Genomic DNA, 22402 nt, shown 5'->3' on the forward strand with positions numbered 1-22402 from the left:
TCAAAAGCTAGGGCTCGTCCGGGATTTGAACCCGGGACCTCTCGCACCCAAAGCGAGAATCATACCCCTAGACCAACGAGCCACAACTGTGAACTGTTCCTGTGTTTCCTCTAAACAGTACCTTCCCGTTTGCGGTTGGCCGCCAGACTACTCCAGAGCTCTGTTTCACGTTGTGTCATTTACTTCTTGCCTTGCTTCGCGTTCTCCCATCTTCATGAAGTCTCACTCTTTTGAAGCCTGACTCGGGTCCTAGCCTCGCTTATTCTCCCCGATCCACATCCTGAACCCCTCCAGAGGCCGGATGGGGTGAGGAGGGGCAGTTTCCAGACCGCAGGCCGCGTGGGTGAGCTCCACCGCGCACCTCCGGACCACTCTAGGCGCGAGCTCGAGCCTAGCGGGGGGCCAGGGGGACCTGGCGGGGGCCTGGCCGGGGCCTGGCGGGGACCTGGCGGGGGCCTGGCAGGAAGGCGGCGGAAGTGCGAGGACCCGAGCGGAGCTCGCTTGCGAGGCTGGAGGGTCCTGAGCCCCAGGCTGGACACGCGGGAAGCGTGTCAGGCTGCTACTACGTCGCGCGAGCCTAACATCTTAGGGGCGGGAAATGGTGGGCATCAAAATACCGGGAGCCGGAATCGGTGGGAGGTGCGCCAGTCTGGCGTGTGTTCGGATTGTCCAGGCCCCTGAAGGAGAATCAAGTGTTCTATCTCCCCACCTTTGTTTCACTTGTTTCTTCGGTCTGGAATTCTTTCTCCCAGTCTCAGCCCAACTCGTGTCAAATCCTGTTGCCCTTTCCTGTTCTGTCTCAAAATCTTTTTTTGTAGAACTATAAATATGTGTATAAAGATAAATAAACTAAAACTGCCGTATAATGGATGTGTGTACGGAGGGGTGCGGACGCTCGGGACGAGGGTCCCAGTTTCGGCGATTTCTTCCGCAAACCGGAGCCCCCAGGCCGCACGGCGCAGACATGCGCCCACAGCGTTTATGCATAACGTTCTCTATCAACGAGAGGTTTCGGGTCGCCGAACCGTGGACTTCAGGCAGCAATCGAGGATCAACTAGAAGCCAAAAGAAACATCTGAGGGAATAACTTAGAATTCTTCCAATTGGCTGACAAAGTTGGTGCTCACTCGCCTCCTCGCTATATAAGAAACTGTGCCCAATGGGATCCATTTGTTCACACGTGCTTGACGAGCTCAAACGTTTTCTTTGGGACAGGAATGAGGCTGGAAAAGTCGACTCTAGAAGACAAAGAGCCACGGAGGAAACAAGAGGGCAACGGCTCCCTGGATGATTGCAAGCCCCAAAACGGCAGCTCCTCCTTCGAGCCGGAATCGAACCAGCGACCTAAGGATGACTACACAGGAAGCGCACTACAGTCCTCCGCTCTACCAGCTGAGCTATCGAAGGGGGCACGGAAAGTGTCTCTCTAGAGTCACCCATTCAGGACATCTACAAACAGAGGAGTGTGAGAAACGACCTTCTGGCGGCGGGTGGACATCGAAGAGTCACAAAGCCGGCTTGTGAGAAAGTCCCGCCCGCAGTTCTAGGGACAACCCTTCTAGAGCTGGATTCCCCTACTCCACCGAGGGGAGGGGGGCCAATCCGTGGGCTCCTCACAGGCACCCCGAGACCCCGTGCATCACGAGGCCGCTCAGGGCGGGGGCATCTGCTCGCCCGGGGGCCGTTGGCTTCAGGAGCGCGCGGCCGGGGACCTCCCAACGTGATGTGTGTGGAGTGGAAGCCGCCACCCGGGCCTCGAAGAACTAGGGAGTGCGGCGGTGGGATACACAGTTCCTCCCACGCAGCCCGGCGGCAGGCAGAGAGGGCGGGCCTCCCGGCTCTGGTTCCTCACTTCCTGTGCTCGCCTCGGAATTCAGGCGCGTCTGCGCTGTCGAACCGCAACTCTCTTCCGTTTACACGTACACAGACTCGGGGAGGGCGACGATGTGGAATATAGCACATATGGGTAACCCCAATGTTTCTGAGAGAAAGGACTTCTGGAGAAAATATCTTCAGGTTTTTCAAAAAGGAAGCCGCAATTTTTCCGAGTCAGTAACATAGTGACCCAAGTCTCGACTTTCGTTTTCTCGCTGGGATAGTGAAGTGTTCGAAAACTCGCTGAAAAAGGAAACCTTGCTAGACAGCCTACTCTCTCCCGACCGCCTCCTCCCCTTTGGGGAGTGGAGCTTGTTCTGGGCTCCAAGCCTGTGCGGAGCGGGGCACTGGGCTCGACTCCATGGTCTTCCCCCACCGCCCTCGGCCGGGCTCGGGCTCCGGCGGCCCTCGGGAAGGGCTCTCGCGGTGGGTCGGCACAGCCCGGGCGTCGGCGGAGGCAGGCGGAGGCAGGCGGCGCTTCCCGCAGTTTGTAATGGGCTCTGCCACAATCCCTGCAGCAGAGCCGCACTTGCGCAGTAGCGCGTAAGAGGAAGCGGATCTGCTTAGCGTGGTTTATTCGGGTAGTCGGGACTGCGGCGAGACGATACTTGAACCGAATTACCGCAGGGGTTAGGGTTACTGGAAGGGGGGTTGTCCAGTAAGGGTTTAAAACGGTAAGAAATAGGTGGAAGGCCCCAGCGAGATTTGAACTCGCGACCCCTGGTTTACAAGACCAGTGCTCTAACCCCTGAGCTATAGGGCCCCGCGAGCGATTGCCTTGCTTCTTTCTTTGAAAAGGCAAGTTTTTATGCTGCGCCTTTGTTAGAGGAATTAAGTGCAAGAAGTAAACAAAATCCGAACTTCGTTTCAATCTATTTACTCTTGGAATTTGGTCTGCAGGCTCTTGCTAGGGATAACGCAATATGAGGGCCAGTGATAACAGCCACCACTATTTTAAGATTGGAGAACTCTGCCTAACCCAACACGTTATAACACAGAGTCCACCTCACCCCTCCCTCCGCCGCCGGCCGCAGTCTAAAAATTAAGAGGAGAGACGCGGCGTAGAGGAAGCTGACTACCACAGGTCTCTCAGCTGAAACTGGGCCTTCCCACTGATTTTCTCCTTGACTCAGGATTGCCACCGACTTTCAAGTTCCTTAGGTGTAGGGACCTTTCTTACAGCTCGAGTCTCTGCGCCAGAGCAAGCATTTGTTAATTCGTTATTTAATTCATTCGTTCATGCAACAAACACTGAACTCCCAATTCTGTGCTGGGCTGTACACTAGGAACAAGGCATCAGATACGGTCTTTAACTTGAAGTCCCTGTCATAGTCTTGTGGACTAAGAGAACTTTAGTTTTTATGAAAGAGAACAGTGAAAAGTAGCTGTGCCTGCTGTGAGCGGCTGGTGGACAGAGCCAACCTTCGCAGATTTGCAATGTGAGCCGTCACAGAGGCAGTCCTTCAGGTGGGGGTGGGGTTTGAGCTGCACTTGAGAGGTTAAGACACAAGTTTGGGGGCCGAGTGACCTCTGGTAGAAGAAAATGTATGAGCAGAGTCTGAAAGAAAAACCGAGGCTTAAGGAGCTGAGGCAGAACACCAGCTGGGGCAGATATCTGCCCTCCTGGAAATAAGGGAAGGTAAGAAGTCAGGTTAATAGGGGACTGAGAGATTTCTGGAATGAAGTTGCACCCCTTTAAAAAATTGCGACTGGACATTGAACACTACATGGGAACTCTATGTACTCTATGTTGGCTAATTGAATTTAAATTTTTTAAAAAATTGAAAACCGAAACTCACCAGGCATGGATATGCAGAATGAATTGAAGGGAAGAGAAACCAGAGTCAGAGGTACATCAGAGATTAGCCATGGTGCAGACGCTCAAATAAAGCTGCAAGAGGGTCAAGTTATGGACCTGGAAAGGAAGGAAGGAATGAGGAAACTAGAGGGAAGGCAGATTTGGCTGAAGTTAGATATGAATAAAGAGTAAGTAAGAGATAATAAAGATGAAAGAGTCAGGGAGGACTCTCAAATATTATACCTTGAAAAAGCAAGATGATGTTTGCAGGAAAAAAAAAAAGAAAGTCTAAAGGAGAGATGGGTACCTGAAAAAGGCAGAAGATGAAGTGCAAGGACTTAGGTAGGCTGGATTTGAAGTGAGATTGGGGGAGTTTATGGGAATTGTGCAATAGCTAGAATACTCTTGTGTCTAGAAGTCCATAAGATTGGTAAATCATGGTTAGATCAAATTACATAAATTATCCATTGAGGTAGAGCCTCTAAGAGTTAGGGGCGCTTGAAGGAAGAGAGTACAAAAGGAAAACTGCTGAGGCCTGAACATGAGCTGAATAGCTCTGTTGTGAGCATTTGTCCTATGAGTGGATTTCCAATATTTTTTGAATATTGTCCTCACATTTGGTAATTTCACATATTATAAGTAAGTCTGTCCTAGAAAATTTGCTTTCCCAGCTAGCAGCTGGGAGTGGGCATGTGACCTAGGTTCCACCAGTTAGACTCATCCAGGGAAGATTTCAATTTGGATGTATAAAACAGGAGTGAATGATACCATAGGGAAATCCCATATTTTTTCAGTGGTGAGATATGGGATTTCTTAAATTTGTAGATCATTGTCTTTCTTCAGGTCTGGAAAATTCTTGGTCAGCTTTTCAAGTGTTGTTTTGCTTTATTTTTCTTTCTCCATTTATGAAACTGGAGTTAAACCTTCATACCTTGCCCTTCATTTCTTTTACCTTCTCTTCCGTATTTTCTTTTTGTCTCTCCATGCTGCATTCTGAATAACATATTCTTAATCCAGTAATGCTTGCTACGGGTATGTTTAATCAGCTGTTAAATCCACCCACTGAGTCAATGTAATTATAAACCGTAATTTTCAATTCTAGAAGTTCTGATTCTTTTTCAAAACTTTGAAGCCAACATTTTTTCCAGTTTTATTGAGATATAATTGACATACATCCCTGTATAAGTTTAAGGTGCACAGCCTAGGGGCGCCTGGATGGCTCAGTCAGTTAAGCATCTGCGTTTGGCTCAGGTCATGATCCCAGGGTCCTGGGATCCAGCCCCACATGGGGCTCTCTGCTCAGCGGGGAGCCTGCTTTTCCCTCCACCTGCTCCTCTCCCTGCTTGTGTTCCCTCTCTCTGTCAAATGAATAAATAAATCTTAAAAAATGTAAAAAAATAAGGTGTACAGCCTAATGGTTTGACTTCCATATATTGTGAAATGATCACTGCTATAAGCTTAGTTAGCATCCATTATCTCATATAGATATAATAAAAAGAGAAATCAAAAAAAGAAAAGAAAAAAGTTTTCCCTGTGATGAGAACTCTTAGGATTTAATCTTTGAACAATTTTCATGTATATCATGCAGAAATGTTAACTGTAGTCATCATGCTGTCCATTATGTGTACTTAAGTTCTTATTTATCTTGTAATAAGTAGTTTGTACCTTTTGACAACCTCTCTCCAATACACTTTCCCCAACCCCTGCCTCTGGTAATCACAAATCTGATCTGTTTTTCTATGATTTTGTTTTTTGTTTTTGTTTTTAGATTCCACATATACGTGAGACTATCCAGTATTTGTCTTTCTCTCTCTGACTTATTCCACTTAGCATAATGCCCTCAAGTTCCATCCATGTTGTCCCAAATGGCAAGATTTCTTCATTTTTATGGCTAAATAATATTCCATTATATATATCTATAGATATATATATCTCACAACTTCTTTATCCATTCATTCATCAGAGGAACTTAGGTTGTTTTCATATCTTGGCTATTGTAAATAATGCTGCCACGAACATGCAGATGCAAGTATCTTTTTTAAGTTAGTGTTTTTGTTTCCTTTGGATGTATTCCCAGAAGTGGAATTGCTGGATCTTATGGTAGTTCTGGTTTTGTTTTTTGTTTTGTTTTTGTTTTGAGGATCCTCCATACCGTTTGCTATAGCAGCAGGTTCAGCTATAAACTTAAACTGTAGGTAGTTTATAATCCTACCAACAGTTAAGTCAAATTGTTGGATTTCCTATTCCTTGCAGATATTTACCAGCTTGTCTTCTATTTCTTCAAACACATTAATTATGTTCATTTTAATATGTATAACTGATAGTCCCAATATTATTCTATTGTTCTAGTTGATTCTTACTCATGTCACTTTTTTCCTTGTATAATTGGTCATCTTTGTGCACTGCTCAATGTCTTGGGAAAATTATATGCAGTGAATTTTTGAGGCAAAGATGAAGGTGCTTTCCTGAAAAAAATATATATATTATAATACATACATATATATGTATATCTTTTGTTTCTCCCAGGCATCTAGAGCACTGTCAACCCAAAAGGATCCTAAAAAAAGTTATTGGCAGGACATTTCCTGAGCCTTCAAAATGATGTTACACCCAAGCTGCAAATCAGGGAGAATGGAGACCTGTAGTCACAGCTTCTCAGGAAAAGTTGAAAGCTCATTCTTTCCAGTTTTCCTTGCTAAGCTCAGCTCAGCTGCAGAGTTCCATAACAGTTATTGGAAGTGGGAGCATAGAGGTAGGTTTACTTCTTGTTCATCCTTGCCTTATGGGAATAGCTCTTTAATATTAATATTAAATTAATATTAAACTTATTATTTGGGGAGAGTGTCTTACTTGATTTTCCATTTTGGGTAGGTGCTGGGTCTTGACATCTGTTCCTCTTGTTTCTCCCATCCAAAGAGTCCGCCAAAAGTATAGCCCAATTTTGCAGCAATTAGCAAATGTCTTCAGAGCTACAAAGGTCAGTACTTCCCTTACCTCTCAGATTCCATCTTTTGCTTAGATTCTGGCCTAGTAGTTGCTTGCTACCATTTTAGTACTTTGATGCTTTTAAGATTTGGTAAAATCTTATCCAACATTTTTATCATTTTTCTTCAAGGAGTTCGGTCCAAATTAATTAGCCCACAATTACTAGAAAGGAAATTAGAGTTGTAAGAGTTGTAACATCAATCATATTCCACCACATGAACTGAGAAGCAGAGAAAACATTACCATAGAAAGAGCACAAGGGAGAGCATGCCAAAGCACAGAGAGGGCTGATAGCAAGAAAGGGAACCTGGACACCTTCTAAGTCCCTGGCTATGGCCCACTCCAGAAGCCTCAGTGTGTTCCACTTTAGGAATCTATGAGATTTTCCTGGATTATCACAGAAATCCTCCTTTTTTATTTTAGCAAAAATTGTTTTCAACTTAAAGACTCTCAACTACACTAAAGTACTCTCAGTATGTGTCTCTCTACCTTACTGCTTTTAACTTCTAATATTTAGATCAACATTTACCAAATGACTGCGGTAAATTGCCAACAGATCTTTGTTCCAGTCAACTTGATCCACTTATAATTCCCCAAATAGAACTCACACCTTTTTCAGTTGTGACCATTTGCTTCATCAACTAGAATGATTTCTCATTTCACCATACCTGTCAAACACTACTTATCTTGGAAAACCCATCTCGATGTTCTTATAAAATTCACAATGCCTTTGCTGTTTACGGAGTAGATTTCATCTCTTCTCTCCTCTGAAACCCATGATACTTCTTTTTTTTTAATCCTTACCATTCCTTCCTCTTCACTCCCACTCTCAAGATACCAAACAGGACAGATATAATGTAGGTGACCCATGGCACCTAGAAGTAAGCTTCCAGATTGACATTACCCCTTCAACATATATTCAATTGTTTATGAAATTGTCAAATTTTTCTGTTCTCCTTCCCAAATTTCTTTATCTTATATGAAAGACTGTCAAAAGATAGCACACGTTTTAATTTTATTTTTTAGTTTTCCAGAACTACTTCTAAATTGTGGTTTCCTATCTATTGCTATGCCCATCTTTTTTTTTTTTAAGATTTTATTTTTAAGTAATCTCTACACCAGAGATGTGGGGCTTAAACTCCCAGCCCTGAGATCAAGAGTCACACGTTCCTCCAACCTAGCCAGCCAGGCACTCCACCTTATGTCCATCTTTTTGAAAATGCTACAAAAGACACAAAGAAAGAACAAATGAGAAGGCAAAGAAAAAGGGAAGGAGATTCTAGTGCACTTAGCTATAGACTATTAAGTTCATTTTGTTTTAAGAATCATATGCATTAGTTTATTCCTCAGCTCCTTGAGAGGAAGGTTGTATGATTCATACTTCTGAGTCTCCATACCTAACAAAGTGATCAGCACATATCAGGGCATTAATAAGTATTTGAAATGGAGAGCAAACAAATGCAGAGGCATGTGTAGAGGGAAAAAAAGATTTCAACCCACAGAAATCTGGAATACAATGGAATCTTTTCTTTTCCTCTTCCTGGAATTCTTGGTAAACTAGCACTAAAAATCTTCAAGGGCCTTCCAGCTCTCATCCAGTGTAAGTCTAGGAAACCAATCTGAATTCAGGTGTCAATTCTTATATGTATGTGGTCACTAAATGGTGTGCCAGATACCAGCACACAGAGTATCTATACAGAAAAGGGGAGGAGTTACCTAAACATAAACATAGGGTTACCTATTGAAAGTGAGAATCTCTAAGGCAATGTCCTCAGCCAAACACTAGGTAGAATCAGTTTAACATGGCATGTGCATTCAGCCCTGCTAGGGCAGGTTTCCTCTGAAAAATTTCTAACCTCCTTTCTCCAGCCAGTGCATGGTTTCATACTCCCAAGGAAACACACTGTCCACTAAGAGAAGTCTCATTCTGTCCTGCTAAGTGGATGACCAGTGCACTCATCTTTTGGCTTTTCTTTAGACTGAGAGGCACTGGGTGTGATCTGAGCTGCATCTGGATGCTCTCAGGTCTTGGCAAACAGGACAGGCTATGGGGAGGCTACAAGGAGGTTTCTTGGACTCACAGCTTCTAGAAGACTCTGCTTTTCTAAGGCCGGGATGGAATAGCCTTCAATCCCAAACAGGGTGAGCTTAATTGCAGGATTTGAGCAAGAGATTTCATGTTTTTAACAGAGTGTGAAGGAACTAAGACTGGGTAATAAGGGGATCAGAGTAATAAAAGTGTATAAGGGACATCACAAGACTTACCAGAAACTGCCCGGGATGGGTCTCAATGAAAATGTATGTCCTTCAAAGGATGTGGCTGTTCAGGCCTTTGGCTCATGATAGGATTTCATCACACGTGATTCTCACTTTGGGCACCAGAGGGCCAGGGTTCAAACCTGTAAGATCCAACCTTGTGACACTAAAAACAATAGTGACTTCCCAAGACTTCATTTCATCATTTCATTAGTTCCCCCTACTCCCATTTTGGACCCAACAGACTTGTCGGACCCATCTATTAAGAGACTCAAACCTTGCGGTATCCTAAACACGAAGTGGGGAAATGTGGCATAGATCATAGATAGCTCAGCCAGAGGAGGGGGACGGTGGTGCTTATTGTGTAGCTATCCTTGAGCCACTGGTTCCATCAATAGGCTAAGGAAGGGTTTCAGCTGACTCTCTACGAAAGCTGATTGCTTGTGTTCTAAAGGAAACCTTTTAAGAATTGAAAAGTCAAGCCCTACCCTATAAACCCTTGCACGGTGCCCAGGAATTCTTGCTGACTTATTCTGCCTTCCATAGCCCCTTTAAATGTCACCTGAAGATTACTTTGGTCTCTGTAAAAGCTTTCTCTGGCTACCTCTGTTCAGACTTCCCACTAGTGTCCTTTTGACTTTGATATCTTCCTCCTTACACAGCTCATGACTGTCCACCTTTCTTTCTATCAGGATGATTTTGTAAGCACTGCTCTCAGGCATATGCCAGGTAAACCACCAGGAATGCAGAGGACTAATTGGCTGGCTGGCTGGCTGGCTGGCTAGTACATTAGAGGAAGAATGTTTAATGGAACTGAAGATCTTAGATACGCAAAAGAGAAAACTTGAGGGACAGCATCACCACGCTCAAATACTTGATATATTGCCATGAGGAAAGAGGAAATAGAAGTAATCTTTGTGATAAAAGAGAACCAACTCTTAAGTTATAGGAAAATTGTTATTTATAGATAGATATAGATACGCGTATACTTAGGTAAAGATGTGAAAGACTTATAAACTGAAAATTATAAAACATTAGTGAAGGAAGCTAAAGAAGACACAGTTAAATAGACATCTGGTGTCCATGGATTGGAAGAATTAAAATTGTTAAAATATCCAAACTGCCCAAAGTGATCTACAGATTCAAGGCAATCCCTATCAAAATCCCAATGTCTTTCTTTACGGAGATAGAAATGAACAATCCTAATATTCACATGAAACCACAAGAGTTCCTAATGTAAACTATCGTTTTGTGTAAGAATGATGTGTCAGTGTTGGTTCATCTATTGTAACAAATACACCACTCTGGTGTGGGATGTTAATAGCAGAGGAAGCTGTGCATATGTGGGGGCAGGAGGTATACAGGAATTCTTTGTACTTTCTACTCAATTTTGCTATGAACCTGAAACTGCCCTAACAAATAAATTCCATTTAAAAACCCCACAATATTCCTGAATTTCTCTGTATCTAATAACACAGCTTGTTATAAGATACAAAGATAAAAAGATATGTTTTATAAGATAAAAACAAAATATAAGAAGCAAATATACAAAGCATTGTAAGAATAAGATACATAAGAAGCAGAAGTTGACAGAACTAAGAGGAGAAATAGAAAAATACACAATCATCATTGGATTTTTTTTTTCACAGTCATCATTGGGTATTTTAACAATCCTCTCTCAGGAGGTGTTAAACAAGTAGACCAAAAAATCAGTAAGGACCTAAAAGATTTAATCAACACAGTAAGTAACCAATACGTGATTGTGAGAGGTAACTGAATAGATTCCTAAAGAAATTTTCCATACATTTTACTATGCATCTTTGGGTAGCTCAGTTGATAGAATGGAGGACGGTAGGATGTACATCCTGGTAGACACCCTTAGGTCTCTGACCAAGGATCAAAGGAGAGTGCAAGTACTGCATACTACTGTCAGAGGTGTGGACTCCACCTTGTCTAAGCCCAGACAGTGGATATGAAAAAAAAATAGATACTTGGACTTAGAAAATCAAGTGAAATAGATTGTAAATATAAACTGTATTTATAATTTGGTTGTTTTCTTTGAATACTGAGCACAGTTGTAGGATCTCTGCCCCAATAGTCATACAGAGGTCTGTGTTAAGTCTTTGAAACTGGGAGACAAAATATTCTACTCTTGAAAGTCAAACAGGAAAGAAACCACATAGTGGTGGATGAGATTCTGTATTCTTGGGCTGAGATCTTGCAAGTTGCATTGTTCTGGGACCTCAGGCTTCCCAGGCTTCAAGTTTCTGAATTTCTTTCACAGATGAGAAAGATCCTTAGCAGCAAGTTACCTGGGGGGGCCTCGGGTGATTTTGGACATGTACAGAGCTTTCCAAATGGTCCAGGAGAGGGTAAGGCTGAAAACATTTCTCGTAGTTTCTCCTGCACACTTGCTTGTCATTATGTCATGCCCAGCAGGACAAATAAACATGGCCAGAAGATAGCACCATTTGAATCCATTTTGTGTGGCTCATTTGAGACCTCTAGTATCTCTAGAGGTGGGCATCCATAGGTCAAAGTTCTATTGGCATCCCAAGGGTGGTAAACTGGCCACTACCATTCTCCAGTATTGGGAGAATGTCCTATTTTGCCAGGCTTTTCTCCCTCACTTATAAATAAGGCTTCTCATTTATTCCCACTGCTGTCTCATCGAGCACACATCTTCCCTGGGCACTGCTCCCAAGAGGTCTGCAGATCTTTTGACTTCCTCAATTCTTTTTCCTCACTTCTATCAGAAGTCTAAAATACAAAAATGATCTCTATGGCAGTGATTCTCAAAGCATGGTCCCTGGTTCAGTAACATCAGCATCACCTAACCACCTATTAGAAATCCAAGTTCTCAGGCCCTGGGTTTACTAAATCAGAGATTCCAGGGGTTGAGTCCAGCAACATCTTTAACAAGCCCTCAGGTGATTGGGGTGCACACTAAAGTTTGAGAACCACTGCTCTATGCTTTAAACCCTCCCCCCTCTCTTTAGTTATTTGTCTCCACACCAGTAGGGAACCTCGGTCACAATATACCTACACCTATACCCTTCAAAATGCATTGCAGTCCTTTTTCTGAGAAGCCCACAGAACATCTCAGAGTTAACACTGCTCTCCCATCCCTCTCCCTTCACTTTTATGTTGAAATTTATGGGGTTTGAGAACGAGATCTCTGTCTCTATGCCCAAATTTCTTCTTTTTTAAGGACACAAGTCATATTGGATTAGAGCCCACACTAAAGACCTCATTTTAACTTGATTACCTCTGTAAAGACCCTATTTCCAAATAAGTTCACATTTTGAGGTATTAGGACTTCTGTGTATTTGAGGAGAGAGGGAGGGACACAGGAGGATCTGGGGGAAAATCCCTTTCATGTGTCCTGAGAACCTCCCAACACCACCATGGGATTATTTTTCCCTTCTCTTGGAAAGCATAATTGATTAAGAGAGACAATGACTATTGTCTATTTTTAAGAAAGTAAGCCAGGTCTGGGTGCTTCTTCTCTGCCATAGAATGGATATTTGTAAGAGAGAGGGAAATATAAAGCATAAACATATACAACCTCTCTGTTTAAAGCTCTTTGTGTAAATTTGTCCCCAAATATCTTTAATTTTATCAAATAAATAATTTTATCCAAATGTGATTGGATGTCATCAGGGAGCCACAATTTCTGCCTTCAGATTGGCTGAAACATCCTCCAACCACATCCCCCAGCCTTTGGCCGAGAAAGGCACCTGTTTTTCTCTGAAGTCTAGGCAGTAATTGTGAATTAATTTCTCTGCTACTGTCACACACTAGCAAAAGAGACACATCAGCATATTGGCGTTCTGTAATCTCCACTTGGTTGCAGTCAAAAAGAGCAAGAATTCTTTTCACATAAGGTGCATGGAAATCCAAGTTTGGTGAGCCCTAAGACAAACGCTAAAGTACGGAGAACTGAGGTGTGGCTACTCTCCCCTGTATCAAGAGGAGAGGAGGTGAGAATCTGGCCTTGTTCGTATGCTCCTCACCCGGGACCTGCAGGCTTGGGCTTCTGGGTTGGATGAGGAGCGGGAGCACGCTGAGTTCTCAGCAATCCTGGGTGCTAGGAGCCCCAGTGTGTGCCCAGAATCCGCTCTGTCCCCAGGTAAGGGCGTCTCCAGCCAACTCCTTCCCCAGTCGCCAGTAATAACAGCCGCCACGGGGCTACAACTGCGCAGGGGAAAGGGGACCTCTCTGGGAAACGAAGAGTTACAGGTTCTAAAGAAAGGTACTGAAAGCTTCCCAGCCGCAGGAATCCACCCACCCTGAGACAGGCTTCTTCTCTGCCGGCAAGCAGAATTGGGGGAGGAAGCCTCTGCAGACTCTGCTCCGCCAAGACTAGCGAGCGGGCCTAGACTGGCACCGCCTGTCTGCAGGTGGGTCTCAAGGCGCAAAAGGGGACGAGGAGTCAAGCTTTTTTCTCGGTCCTTTTAACTCATGTCCTACGCTTCCTGGAGGCCCCAAGACTTCTTTTCTGGCTTCAGAACTGAAAAGCATCAAACTCAAAATTTAGCAAACTGCAGCTTTGGTCTTCTTTACACCACCAGCACCCCCTCACTCCCACCCCAAAGCGACCTGGAGTCAAAAGGGATTCGTTCCTCCGTTCAATAAATATTTTTTGAGCGCTTACTGGGCGCCGGGAGGAAGTTGACGCCGACCCCTGTCTTCGGAGTGCTCGTACGTTCTAGATCCCAAGAGCTTCGCTTCCCGAGCGGATAGTTTGTTTTAAAGATCTTTCCCTTAAGCTTCTGGAGTGAGAAGAGCTGTTATGGCTGGGCGGATGCAGGTTGGAGTCCCGGGGTAGGGGGTGGGGGGGTTGGAGGGGGAAGAAAAATTTCTTCCTTAGGGTCCTTTGGCAATATCTACAGTCTTGGTCTCAGTTGGAAGTTCAGAAGATAACACTGGGGAAAAAAAAAAGAGGAGAAAGATATAACTAGGAAGTGTAGACAAAACTCCCACACAGGTTTGGTAGCGTGGCCGAGCGGTCTAAGGCGCTGGATTTAGGCTCCAGTCTCTTCGGGGGCGTGGGTTCGAATCCCACCGCTGCCAGGGTTTTGTTTCTATTCATAAGTAGTCACAGCCTTCATCTTCGCTTCAAATAAAAGTGTAGGTTCCTGCGGGTTTTGACCAAATCTCAAAATCCAACGTCTGAATTTTCTGAATACACGGCTCTAGACTGAGGGAATGCGACTAGTGAATGAATGACTCAGTTTACCAGCAGGGAGCTCGTACGTCAAGCAGATCACTAAAAGACACACTCCTCCAGATCCTCGATCCCCCCCTCTGTTCGGAAGGGAGGGAATAAGGCCTTGCTTGCCAAAGAGATGGCATTTAACCTGGGGCACTCTAGAGAGGAAAGGTAGTTTGGGAATCCTGACATAACTTTGAAAATGCGGTAAACGGTAAGCGGGGGCATAGAGGGGAGCAGGGAGTGAAGTGAGCCTTTGTCTCATCATTTGCTCCTAAGAGTTAACTCGAAAAAATTCGGCAGTCCCACTCAGAGCCGAAGTAAAAAATTCAGTTGCACACAGTGCCCAAAGTGTCCCTGTGGTCCCTGGTGCTGCCTCTCGGACCCCTAATGGGTTACCTATAGGGTGTTCTGTCTTATTTCTCCTTCCACTTGCCTCTGGGGACCACACTACTACGCCACCCCCAGCCCCCTTTCTGTCTCTCCTTCCAAGTGCACCAACAGGACAGCAAGGATATGTTAATCAGGAAGTTAATCATTGAGGGAGGTGGCTGCTCACCGGCTCAGGGAAGTGATTCAACAACCAGACTTAGCCAGGCAAGGAAGACCACCCCGACTCCCACCTAGCTGGAGAAGAATCCTAGGATGGGTTTGAAGTCAGAATTAGGGCTCTTTAAAAAACATTCTCACTTTCTGGCCTTTGAGGGCAATGCCTTTCCTGCCCCATGTATGTGTACAGCCCTGGGTACCCAAAGGGTGCACTGGGCATGATTAGGATACATATATACAGATTTGAATACCTATTGCATACAGATTTGAATCCAGGCACTGTCCCCTCCTCAAGACTTCAAGAAGGAGTTATGGGCTCATTCTAGTAAATGGTGTTGGGACCTGACTGGCCTGTACCCTAAAGGAGGCAAGAGTTAAAGATTGTCCATGTGGCTTCTTACTCTAGCCAAACCTCAACAATAGTGACATTTTGGACTGGATAAATCTACTGTGGGGATTGGGGGTTGTGTGTATTGTAGGATGTTTAGTAGCATCACTGGTCTTTACCCACAGGATACCAGTAACGTTGCCCCAGTTATGACAACTAAAAATGTTTCCAGACATTATCAATGTCCTCTCGGAGGCAAAATCATCCTTAAAGACTGAGGGTGCAACTATTATGTCCCACTGTGTGGCTTGTCTTCTCAGTACCTCAAGAGTGCCTTTTGAAGGCCAAAGTCTTCTAATTTTGAGGAAGTACAATTAATCACATTTTTCTTTTATGGATCATGCTTGTGGTGTTGCATCTAAAAAAAATCTTTCCCCGATACAAGGTGACAAAGATTTCATTCTAAATATTTTGTGGTTTGGGTTTATGATCCATTCTGAGTTAATTTTTTATGTGGTGTGAAGTAAGGATCAAAATTATTTTTTAACATTATCTGTTGAAAAGACTACCTTTCTAAAGGGTACATTTATCATGAGCACTCAGTGATGTATAGAATTGTTAAATCACTATATTGTACACCTGAAACTAATATAATGCTGTATGTTAACTATACTGGAATTAAAATTAAAAACTTAATAAAAAATTAAAAATGGCTACCTTTCTCTACTGAATTGCCTTTGAAACTTTGTCAGCCATCAATTGATAATATTATGTGTGGTTCTAGCTCTGTACTCCTGTTCCATAAATCTATTTTTCATATTTTAATGCCATACTATAGTCTTTTTTTTTTTTAAGATTTTTTTACTTGACAGTGAGAGAGGGAAAACAAGCAGAGGGAGTGGGAGAGGAAGAAGCAGGTTTCCCAACAAGCAGGGAGCCCGAAGCGGGGTTTGATTCCAGGACCCTGGGATCATGACCTGAGCCGAAGGCAGACGCTTAACGACTGAGCCACCCAGGTGCCCCACCAATGCTATAGTTTTGATTATAGTAACTTTTATACATCTTGATGGCAGAGTTACTTTCCTCCAACTTTACTGTTCTTTTTAAAGTTGTTTTGGGCATGCTATGTCTTTGAATTTCCATGTGAATTTTTGGAATCAGCTGGTCAATTTCTAAAAACAAAACAAAACAAAGCCAGAGGTGCCTGGCTGGCTCAGTTGGAAAGCAAGTGACTCTTGATATTGGGGTTGTGAGTTCAAGCCCCACATTAGGTGTAGAGATTACTAAAAATAAATATGCTTTAAAATAAAAAACTTGTCTTAAAAATAAATAAAAACCAAATCTTACTGTTATTTTGATTAGAATTACACTGAATCTATAAATCAATTTAGGGATAATTTATATCTTAACAATATTGTCTTCTCATTCACAAATGTGAAATGATTTTCCTTGTATTTAGGTTTTCTTTCACCCATCTCAGCATTTGTGTGTGTCTCTGTGTGTGTGTGTATACAAATCTTGGACATATTTTATCCCTAAGTATTTCATATTTAATGATTCTTTTGTAAATTGAATTGTTTTTTAAATTTTCAATTTCTGATTGTTCATTGCTAGGTACAATTATACATATGTAGATAGAGTATAAACAGTAATATATGCAATTAATTTTAATATTTACCTTGTATCCAACAACTTTGCTAGATTCACTTATTATAGCTTTCTGTAGATTCTGTGGGATTTACATAGCCATTCACATTTTCTTGGAATAAAAAATAGATTTACTTGTTTGTTTAAACCTGGATGCCTTCTATTTCAATTTTTTTCCATTATTGATTGGGCAAGAATCCCCAGTACAATGTTGAACAAAGTGATGAAAGCAGATGTCTACATTTGCTCCCCATCTTACAGGGAAAACATTCAGTCTTGTATCATTTAAGTGTGAAGTTCTTCATAGTTTCCATTTATCAGGTTGAGAAAGTTTCCTTCTTTTCCTAATTTGCTGAGAATTTGTGTCAGGAATGAAAGTGGACTTTGTCAAATTCTTTGTCTGCATTTTTTAGTAAAATCATATGCTTTTTCTTTTTAGTCTGTTGAAACAATAAATTACATTGATTGATTTTGATATTAAACCAACTTTGCTTTTCTGGGATAAATACCAGTGGATTCCGATGTATTGTTATTTTATACATTGTGGATTCAACTTGTTAAAGCTGTTCAACTAGGTGGGGAGGGGACTGGATTTCACATTTTAGCCCCCGCCTGGTGCACTAACTCCTGAGTTATAGCTTCTTATTGTATTCTTCTAAGAGAGACCTTCATTTGTTGATCCACAATCAACAAAACTGGCAGAAGGAAGAAGTAACAGATACTTGTTCTTGGCTCAAGTAATTGCAACTCACCCTCCCCAGGCAATCACACCCCAAAATAAAGCCCCGGGCTCTGCCTGTACTGCCCCCCCCCCACCGCCCACCGCCCCGCAGGGAGTAACAGAATCTGGGAAAATTCAGCTTTCGTGTCTGAGTCTGGAGGCAGCCCCAGCTACAACGCCCCTCTCCCCCTCACCCCCACCCCCTTGAATTTATCCTGCACAATACCCACTACAACTTCTAGTCTCTCCTAACCTAGAAAATCTCTAAAGTGTCGGTGCAGATCGCTCCGAGAGTGGCTCCAGACTCTCCCCCAAGCTTCCCGGCCTCCAACAGTCTCCCAGATTCCTGGGCTGAAGCTTTGGGAAGAGTGCAGTGACGTTGGGAGAGGCTTCTCTGTCCCACCTCTTCTACAAACTGTGTAAAAGGCCACGGAAAAGTGAATTCTTTAGAATATATTGATAGCCTCCAAGGATTAAATGAGCCATTTAAGATCCATGCAATCGTGTACTGGAAAGCCCATTCTCAGCTGTCACTTAGGGATGTATTTGCTCCTAGAACTAAAGTGTTCGATACAGGGCTCACCCCCAGGTGTGCGGGAGGAGATAAGGGAGTGAGAAGCCCTCGTTCATCTTGAGATGCATAAAAATACCAGACTGAAAGACAAATAGAGGAACCTAGAGGGACTGGGGAAGAGCCGTTCTTATCCGTGGCTTCTCATTGTAATCTGTGGTCCTTTGCAATCCACGTGCTGTGGTTTGTGGTCTGGTAATGGTAGCCAAGCAGCATTTGGCAACTGTAACCCAGACATTGAACCCGGCGAAGACCTTTCTTGGCTGTGTCACAGCAGGTGTCCCCAGAAACAGTCTCTGGCTCCAGCCGGTCTGACGTGACCGGCAGGACAAGTGAGATGTCCTTAAAAGGAATAGAACGGCTTGTTGAAATCTCCTCAGGCACTGCTTTTCTCTGTTGGCTGCACTTGGGAAACTAAAAAATACCGAGGCTTGGATCCCACCCCTAGAGATCACGGTGTCATTGGTCTAGAGCGCGGCCTCCATGTGAGAATTTTTAAAAATTCCACACATGCTTCTCATGAACAGACAGAGTTAAGAACTACCGATCTAGGAATATAGTGATTCTTTTGGACGTGACGTGCCCGGTCAAAAACCAGACGGAACCCGAATGCTCTTGAAAAATGGCGTCAGCTAGCAAATGAAGGCGACTTGTAAACAGGGGCAGAATATTCTGCGACTATGAAATCTGCCTGATGGGAGAGGGTAGCTGCAGGGATTGGAAGCCCCAGTCTGGCGTCTGTGCAACTGGGGGACTTTCTCCTGTCACTTCTCACTAAAACGTCTTTCTCGGAACAATGAGCACATTGTGTCACTGGGCTTGGAGGAAGGCCTCGAGAGGATGTTCCTTCCGGGGCCCTGGCCATGGCTTTGAGGGGTGCATTGAGACAAGAAGAATTTGTCTGCAGGGAACTTGAGCGCTGCTCTCTGTTCACCTGGACATTTCCCAGCGTAAGTTCTGGAGCAGCAAGAGAAGTCTCAGGGGATCGCTACTGCAGCGCTGAGATGCCAATATGGAGATCTGGAAGACCCCTAAAGTCCTAAACCCATCAAATTCGAAAGGAATGAGCATCTGCGCTCTTGCTCTCTCTCTCTCTGAGAGCAGAAAGGGGACATCTCCAAGTGTTTTAGGAATAGAGTGTAAAACCATATAAGGGCTTTGCCTTCTCTGAAGAAATAATGTAGCAGAGCCGCAACTGTGAACTCTTTGCTATCTCATCTGGTAAAAGGAAGGATTGAAGAGTTCCACGGGCATCTTTAGGTTTTTGGTCAGATTCCAGCTCTAAGTAGGTGTTCACACATTTGCAAATGCCCTAAATCTCCATTTGATAAGTCATGCTCCCTTGTGGGTAGGATTTTGTGGCCTTAATTAGCTTGAATCTTCCTTTATCTTCCTAAGAAATTTGTAGCAAGACTGAGAAGAAGCCAACAGGAATAAAACATAGTCGGCACCTTCAAAAGGCCCACAGCCTTCTACTGTGTTACAAATTTCATTCACTCAGTAAAATACTCCTCTTGTAAGCCCTGGGTGGGGGATGAACAATCCACAGCCTATGGGGGACAGTAAGCTTTCTCGATGAGCCCTGCTGTTCTCCAAACCCTTCTTCCACTTGCTCTTAAGGTTAGGACTTCAGAACACAAATCTATGCAATAGGGCTGAGATGTAAAGAAAGGTAGTTACTATCAGAAAAAAAAGGCAGAGCATGCCTCCACCGGCGGTAGCGTGGCCGAGCGGTCTAAGGCGCTGGATTAAGGCTCCAGTCTCTTCGGGGGCGTGGGTTCGAATCCCACCGCTGCCAAGTGTAACTTTTGCCAGTTGAGGAACTGAGGTCAAAAGATGACGAATAATCACTCCGATGCCTTGATAGGGTAGCGCTGGACTGGGTGTCGGGTGAGTTGGTGAGCACACGAGGATCGAGGGTGAGCTTTTCAGATCAAACCGTTCAAGTGCAGAGGGCACCTGTTTTCTGACCAGGTAGCGCTCCGGAAAGCCTTGCCATTTGGCAATGTTTTGAAATAAATCTTCAAAGACCAAGTTTACCAGGAGGTTAGGGGTCGGGAAGAAACAAATTTTAAGAATTCACAGTGGCGGGTGTGTCCACAGAAGTAGCTGTCCCACGCGGATTGATAGGAGGATTGATATAAGGGCTAGGAAGGGACAGGGAATGCTTTTTCTTTTGTTTTACATTTCCCCCTCATGAATGGGAACGCACAGAGGCTTTGCAGCTAGCCTATATGAGCAGACTTCACGAGGCAACTCCTTTGGCGAGAGCACAGGGCTCAGACCCATGGGTCTGTACTCTCGTGGGCACATACCAGCAACTTCAGAGCTGGCTCCTTGGTCCTCAGGTCCCCATTGACCTGTTAGCTCTAGCCTCCCTGCTCCCGTTTCTGCCTCCCCACACCCAAGCCCCATTTCTGATCTCTCAATGCAGTGTCTCCCCTTCCCTCCAGGTCTTCTTTCTGTACCTGGAAGCCAGAAGGAAGGAGAGGGTCTGAGTAAAGCTGTCAGCAAGGAGGCAGTACCCACGGGAGGAAGGAGGTGTTTCAATTCTTGTGACTTGAGTCAGGGATCCTTGACAACCAACTTGGAATATTAGCTCATGCTTGCTCTCAAAGAGCCCCACATCCAAATTCCTATAAGACATTTTCACCTCTTGAATTGTAAGAACTTCCTGATCTGTGCATGTAGTTTGGGAGCCCCAAAGAGTGGATGGGTGGAATTTGATGTCCACTGCAACCCAAGTTCATTCTAAGAGTTGTCTAAGAGCCATTTAGAGTCTAAGAGCCACACCTCTCTGTGTCTCTTTAGAGAGGTTGTGAAGGAGAGAGATCCTTTGGGCAAAGGGGGAAACTTCATTTCAAGGAGGGGGTGAAGAAATGGAGGTGGCCCGTGTCCTTAAAAGAATGATGAAAAGAAAGTTCAAGCTTGCTGGGGGCTTCTCGATCTAGGACTTTTGAGTATGGAGCCAAGGAGGGGAGCTCCAAGAGGAGCGGAGCCAGGCTGGCGGCGACTCCCGGGGCCTGTGGGCGTGGTCTCCCCGCCTAGCCCCAGAGCCTTTCCCCACCACTTCCCAATAAGGGTTCCCGCGCCGAAAGTGACCCGAGGTCCTGGGGGACAGCCGGGCCGGGTGCGTGGTGGGTGGGTGGGTGGGGTGCGGATGGGGGTGGGTGCGGGCACGTCGGAACCCGGGGTGGGGCAGGCGCGAGGGCGCTGAGAGGGGGCGTTCCTTGAGGGGCCTCCACCTGAGCCTGAGGTCCTGCGGTTCGCGGCCGCCTACGCGGGACCCACTGGGGTGGGCTCCCCTTTCCTTTCCTCCGCAAGCCCTGCCCCACCCGAACTCACGCATCCCTTTCGCCGACGCCCCTTCCCCTCCCTCTCTTATCCGATTTCTGGCCCCGCGACGGTCGGCCGTACTCCCCTCCCCACTGAAGAACGGAACTCGGGGAGGAGAAATGCGGCAACAGGTGAGAGCCCGGCCCAGCTGTCTTGAAAATCGCCGCCCCGGGGTGCCTGGCTACCGTCCGGTCTCAGCGTGTGTTCGGCTCTCTTCAAAGGGGGCTTCCGACCAATCCGAGGCAACGTGCACCTGGGGCGGGCGGGTGTCTTGGCCCCGTCATTTCCAGAAAGAGCAATGACTCAGCCGCCGCGTCGTGCACCCTTCGATAGCTCAGCTGGTAGAGCGGAGGACTGTAGACTAGACACATGTGGACATCCTTAGGTCGCTGGTTCGACTCCGGCTCGAAGGAGGTGCCTGATGCTTTTGCTGGTCATCATGAAGACCTCCCCGCCAGCTAGTGCCAAGGGCCAGCAACACAAGCCGAAGCCAGGAAAACACTTTCCGGAACTCCTACAGCTACGCGTATGCTATCCCCGGGGAACACACCTGCACCATACCGTCTTCCCGCAGTCACCAGACCCATGGCCTGCAGCACAATACAGTCCACCTTGCTCCTGCTTTTTTGGAGCCGCCCAGACCAGCCACTTCCCGCATCATTCCGGGCACTTTACAGGTTTATGCACCCACCACTTGTGCTCTGGACTCTGCCACCAGCACCAATTTGCCCAAATGGACAGTTACCTGCCAAAGAGGTGGCCAAACAGGCTCTGCCCAGGGCAAGCCCTAGAGGCACACAAGCATATAGGCCATCACAGGGGTCACCGGCAACCATGGCATCCTTCTTGAAGACTTCACTCTTTCACTCTGTATCTGTCCACCAGTTGTACTCTGTTCTCTTCTCTCTGTCTCTGTGTGTTTTTGCTTCCTGACTCTGATACTGTACACATATTTGACCTAGAGAGACAGAAATTGCTCATTTTCCTGCTTAACCTAGTATTTGTACAGAATTGCCATTGGAGAACTTTCAAGTAATTGCCAATTCTCTACTGCACTTTAGCTGACATTGATAGGATGCAAATGCAGTTTTGTCAATGCAGTTTGAGAGGGCTGATTATAA

At 45.1% G+C, this 22402-nt stretch overlaps 6 non-coding genes across 6 annotated transcripts; 3 read left to right on the plus strand and 3 right to left on the minus strand.

The window, feature by feature from the left end:
• Positions 1–10: 10 nt before the first annotated feature.
• On the minus strand, positions 11–82 carry TRNAP-UGG (transfer RNA proline (anticodon UGG)). The gene has a single exon. It is a non-coding gene; the product is annotated as a tRNA-Pro (tRNA).
• A 1234-nt stretch (positions 83–1316) lies between these two features.
• Positions 1317–1407, minus strand: TRNAY-GUA (transfer RNA tyrosine (anticodon GUA)). The gene is given in 2 exon segments: positions 1317–1352; positions 1371–1407. It is a non-coding gene; the product is annotated as a tRNA-Tyr (tRNA).
• Positions 1408–2565: 1158 nt separating this feature from the next.
• TRNAT-UGU (transfer RNA threonine (anticodon UGU)) lies at positions 2566–2638 on the minus strand. Its single transcript has one exon. It is a non-coding gene; the product is annotated as a tRNA-Thr (tRNA).
• An 11270-nt stretch (positions 2639–13908) lies between these two features.
• Positions 13909–13990, plus strand: TRNAL-UAG (transfer RNA leucine (anticodon UAG)). The gene has a single exon. It is a non-coding gene; the product is annotated as a tRNA-Leu (tRNA).
• Positions 13991–19661: 5671 nt separating this feature from the next.
• On the plus strand, positions 19662–19743 carry TRNAL-AAG (transfer RNA leucine (anticodon AAG)). Its single transcript has one exon. It is a non-coding gene; the product is annotated as a tRNA-Leu (tRNA).
• A 1861-nt stretch (positions 19744–21604) lies between these two features.
• TRNAY-GUA (transfer RNA tyrosine (anticodon GUA)) lies at positions 21605–21694 on the plus strand. The gene is given in 2 exon segments: positions 21605–21641; positions 21659–21694. It is a non-coding gene; the product is annotated as a tRNA-Tyr (tRNA).
• Positions 21695–22402: the final 708 nt, after the last annotated feature.

This window comes from Callorhinus ursinus, unplaced genomic scaffold (genome assembly GCF_003265705.2).
Source record: "Callorhinus ursinus isolate GAN/ISIS: 27379988/994484 unplaced genomic scaffold, GSC_fseal_2.0 scaffold116, whole genome shotgun sequence".
NCBI classification, from domain to species: Eukaryota; Metazoa; Chordata; class Mammalia; order Carnivora; family Otariidae; genus Callorhinus; species Callorhinus ursinus.